The 5,310-nt window shown below is 39.2% G+C and overlaps 1 long non-coding RNA gene across 1 annotated transcript; it reads right to left on the reverse strand.

The window, feature by feature from the left end:
* Positions 1-977: 977 nt before the first annotated feature.
* LOC137220017 (uncharacterized) lies at positions 978-2,787 on the reverse strand. The gene is made up of 2 exons (XR_010941420.1): positions 1,788-2,787; positions 978-1,562 (listed from the first exon to the last, which is right to left on the reverse strand). It is a non-coding gene; the product is annotated as an uncharacterized lncRNA (long non-coding RNA).
* Positions 2,788-5,310: the final 2,523 nt, after the last annotated feature.

Raw genomic sequence — 5,310 nt, forward strand, 5'->3', positions numbered from 1 at the left:
GCTTTATTCAGGAGGCTAGCAACCTGGGGAGAAGGTGGACTTGTGTCCAAGAACCAACTCTGAAGATTCTGCTGGACCATGAAAGTTTTTAAAGGGAGAAAGGGGAAGCTAATTACAGTTAATTGGTTGGAGTGGGGATCAGAGTCTTATTTTCCACTGTGTGCAGACTTTCTTCTGATTGGTTGGTGGTGAGGTAACAGGGCGGTGTTCCAGGACTCTTTTGCTCAGCCTGAAGTTACCATGGTCCACCTAGGTGGGAGCCTTAGTTCCCTCAGAAAAATTCAAAGGTATTGTTATGTATATTCCTTGAGGAGGAACCAGGACCCTGCTTTATCACTGCACTATTGTTTCATGATTGCTCCTCCTTTGTTTCGGCATTCCCTCACTTTTCTGATTAGTATTTTTTGAATCTGCCCTTTGGAACTCAGGGAAGGTCTAGGATGATGAAGTCTTTTTCCTACAAACAAGAAATGGGGGACACAGAAAGGGTTTGTACCTGGGAGGGCCCCACAAGGTCCTGCTTATATTCAGCATATAATGCAGGGTGCCAAACGAGAAGACTAAGCAGCTCATGCTCAAAAGTCCCGATTCTCTGTTGGTTTCAGGCAAGTGTTTTCACAGACAGTGTTAGGGGAGAGGGTTGTTGCATGCATGATCAGCTTGTGGACAATTTTCTGATTGGCAGGGTGGTGTTTCAGGAATCTCAATTGTCAATATTCTGACTCCAACCAGTCAATGTCTACATGTTTGGGGTCGGTAGTTTTTGCCTGGTGATGGAACTTAGCAGGACCTTGCAGGGTACTACCAGGTACAAAAGCCTTGCTGGGTCTTCTGTTCCTTGATTGTAGGAGAAAGGCTTCAGCCTCCTAGTCTTCCTTGAGTTCCAAAGGGTGGACTCAGGCAGTTACTAATTATGTTACCGAGTCCAAGCTCGCTCTGCTCACCACACGACAGGCCAATAAGTTGGAGACGCGGTGTTGAGGCAAGTAATATGACTTTATTCAGAAAGCTGGCAGACCAAGAAGATGGCAGACTAATGTCTCCAAAAACCCTCTTATAGGGGTTTGGATGCCAGTTTCTTTTATAGAACAGAGAGGGGGAGGAGATAAGGAAGTAAAGTACAAGGCCATAAGTTTTGCAAATGTCCCCTGAAATGGCCACCGTCAGGGAGGGGATGTGTTAATTTTGCCTTTCTGGCAGCCATCCACAGGTGGTCAGGGTCAGGATGCTTCCATGAACAAAGGCACTTTGGTTTCACATTCAGGCAGAGGGGCAGGTTTCCCTGAGGCAGGCCATTATGTATGGACAGTATCCTTTTAGTGAACAAGAGCAGCAGAAAGCAAAGGTTAAAGTAAAAGAAACAGATCCAACAGATTTGGCTCTTCCCTGTTACAATTCCCCACTGTCAATGTCCATTCCACAATCTTGTGGAAAAAGGGGTGATGACCATTTTAACTGCTTTGTCAGATGGATCTTTCTGGGAGTGTCCGCCATCAGTGTCAGTCTTCCAAATGTTGTTATTTTTGTTCCTCTCTGGAAAGTGTCTCCTTTATACCTGTAGACTTTAAAAATATTCACAACCTAAAAATTGAGAGTTATGATTTATTCGGTGGAAATTTTGAGGGCTTCAAGCCTGGGAGGCAGCATCTCAAGTTAAGGAATTTAGCGTTCTATATAAGGGAAGATGCAAGAGTCTGGGCTCACTGAAATCTTTCCTTTAATATACACCTCAGCTATCTGGGGCCTATATCCCATATTTTCATATCCTGAGATTTCTCAGGGCTTACCATAAGGAGTGACTGTAGTCTGATGGCTGCTAGATGGCAGGTATTCTTCTCCTTCCCGAGTTTCCTCAGGGTTCACCACCTCACGTTTGAGGGCTGCAATTGCTGATGCCTGATATGGCAGGAAATATTCCATTTCCCAGATCCTCTCCTCTTGGTCAGGAATTTGACCAATATTTGGGAGACATTTCATGATCAAATTTTGTCCCATGGCTCTGGGAGGCTCATCCCAGATCAGGCTAAAATTCTTGATATGCCACTCCAGATGCTAATTTTTGGAGTAAGCCCTACTTATAGTTAAAGATTCTCTGGATCCTCTATCTAATTATGATCCAGGAGACATTTCCCCTTGTTGCTTCTTCCCATACCTAGAATCACAATATTACAATTATTTTATGTTATAAATGTGATCTATTTTCTCAAGATGTTTAGCCATAGAAGTTTTGTTGGAGGCCTGGTTACACATTGGGTATTGTAAGGGACAACAATATTACAAAATAGGATATAAGTAATGTAGCTGGTAACATTGACAAAGATATAGCACAGCAGGGAGACACAAAGCACAAGCAATTTGGAAACAAAGAACAAATTAAAACAATGATTAGTATAACTAGTTATAATCCAGTTGCAATAATAATTGAACAAAGGTACCATAATTGATTTAATGAGCCATCTGCAGTCTCACTGTACTAGCCATGAATACTTAGACATGCATGGCTTAATCTCTGAGACAAGCATATGCTATTGGCAGGATCAACCAGGAAGAGAGAAAAAGATAAATGTTTTAATTCTGTTTACAAAGGTATAATTTACCAAATTACTGTAAGTTGTAATTAGTTTAATGGGATAGTTTTCCTCACTCCTGGAAAACACAGATTTAAACCAGTACTTTTTCAGATAGAAACCATAAAAATTATATAACCATATTCACCAGTTCACTCAGTCTAACTTTCTCTTTGTTAATAACTTTATGAAGCTGACAGGTTTTCCCATTAGAATTTTTCAATTTCTTACCCAGTTCAGCATTATGGTCTGAAAGCCAGAATCTTGTTTCTCCAAAGGTCTTTTCTATAAATCTTCTTGAAGAGGAAGCATTTCTGCAAAGGCATCAGAGTGAAGCCGTAACTGTCTATAATGATGAAAGACTTAAGAAGGCACGTTTAAATCTGATTACAATGCAATTGACAAAGTAACTCGGTTACTGCTGTGACATGCAACACTTTCAGATAATAACTAGAATTATGACTGATAACATTTTACCAGGACATATCAAATTTTAGGAACTCCATATAATCTCTAGAATACCTGTATCATTTGCCATACAATATAACCTAAGAAGATTTATTATTTATTTGACAAAACTTCCCATGTAATTCAACATACCAAGTAAACATAATTAGTTAATATCTCTCTTTGGGGTGTTTCAGGGGCCCTTTGAAACATCCCAAATTTAGCTAGAGGTCAAAGGAACTTCATTATAATTTGATTTGGGAAGTTTTGTCAAAAAAATATCAAAAAGGGTTTAAAATAGTCAGATTGGATCACAGGTCACTGTGAAACAATAGTTATTCACTTAGCCAAAGTAACAATAAAAGATTTCAAAGGCAAATACAGAACAGATCACTTAAGATGTAAAGAAACTTAAAATCTATTATCAAAGCCAGTTCAACATCTTAAGAAACATTGTCTTCTTAACAGAGAGAAAAGCCAAATCCAAGTTTTGCACCAGTTTACTTTTAAAATTCATTTACTCAATTAAACTTATTTTAAACTTAGTCAGTCCTGACCATGCACAAAACTCTTTTCTCAGAGTCCACTTTCCACAAAGCTTCCATCACTTAACTTATTTTAGCACAAAAATTCTAATTTTCGAGTTGTTGAGTAACTGGAGAGATTAATTTTATATAAACATTCCTAAAATATAATTATTTCTAAAAGTTCACCCAAAGCTCTTATCTCATTTGCATTTTCTTTCCTTAAACCTTTCCTCTCATCAAACTACTTTCCTTGCTGACAAATTTGCAACAGATATAACAAGATTTTATTTAGCTTATATTAAACCTAGGCACAATAAAAGTATTATACTTAATGTTGATGAATTTAAAGATATGTCTATATTAATTAGATCAACAAAAAAATATGAATACCAGGTATTAATTTAATACTGAATATTTCCCAGTTCATGTGAACCTGAAAATCATTTAGCTCAATTTCTCTTGTATTTAGAATTGTTGGTTTGTAAGCACTTACTTTTCTTTAGGCCAATTAAACAGAGCTCATCCACAAATCAACCTCAGCAATGTTATCCGAAGACAAAGACACATACAAGCACACAGAGACCTCGTAGTTCTCATTTTAAAATCTCAGCCCTGAGTCAGGTACAGCAATGTAAAACCCATCAGTTTACAAAAGATGTTGGATTAAAATTAGGTTTCTGGCAGAGGGAACAAATCAAGCTCCCTTGTCTGAATGGCTAAATTTTCACAGAAAAGACACTTAGGATTTTTATTTATCCTTGACAAGTCAATTTCTAAATTACTTTACCCTCCTTTCAAAGTTGGTATTTTAAAAAGATGGCAGAGATAAGGCCTCCTGAGAAGACCAAATAGGACATCTGCATCTCAAAGATACAGGCAAGTTTTTCCTAGGATGACTTTGTTTCCCCTTTGTTTAATATTTACAAGCCTCTTAAGATAAATAGGGAAGGTTTTGGGAGCGGTATCTATTAGAAAGTCAATCAACTTGTTCCCCACTGTTGAAGTTACTTGGGACTCCTCTGGGGAAATTAGAATCGAATGCCTCAAGTCTAAGGGAGTCCCCAGGCTTCTTACAGCATGTTGGCACAAGGGAAATCGCCCTGCTGTGGAAGTGGCTCCCGGTCCAAACTGGGTGCTCTGTTGGATCTTAGATGGTGAGACTAAACCAGGTCCCTGTGCCCTGGGGGTGACCATAGAAACTTCTATTTGATCCCCATGGGTAAGGGAAACAAGAGGTGGTGAATATGTTGGTGTCATGGGGGGCAGTTGGAACAACTGTCAGTGCAGACTGCTTGGCCACTGGGGGAGCTGGATAGGCTGCAGGGGTTTTAAGTTTTGAAATAACATGTTCCCACTCTCATTGTCTCCCTCTTCCCCTTGTAGAACAGGTTTCTCCTTGGGTTTCCTTTCAGATTGCTGCACCATAAGGTGGCAGTCCTCTGACTTCTTTTCTTCCTGATGCAATAGCATAAATGCTTCTACATGTGGAATCTCATCTCTTTTCCCTGCTCTTTGCAAAACACCTCTAACTGTGAGGTCGTATAATAATTGAGTGAGCCATTCAGGGGCCACTGCTCTTCTGATCCTAACATATATTGTGTCCACACCCTATTACAATAGTATATTATGTCTTTCATAATATACTATTGCAAACTGTGAGCCTTAGTCATAGGCTTGCAGCTATGTTTTGCCCATTTATGTAATATACGCCCCAAAGGGCTTTCCTTTGGGTTAGATGGAGTATTTCCCATTTTTATAAGTTTGATAAC

This window comes from Pseudorca crassidens, chromosome 2, assembly GCF_039906515.1.
Source record: "Pseudorca crassidens isolate mPseCra1 chromosome 2, mPseCra1.hap1, whole genome shotgun sequence".
NCBI lineage: Eukaryota > Metazoa > Chordata > Mammalia > Artiodactyla > Delphinidae > Pseudorca > Pseudorca crassidens.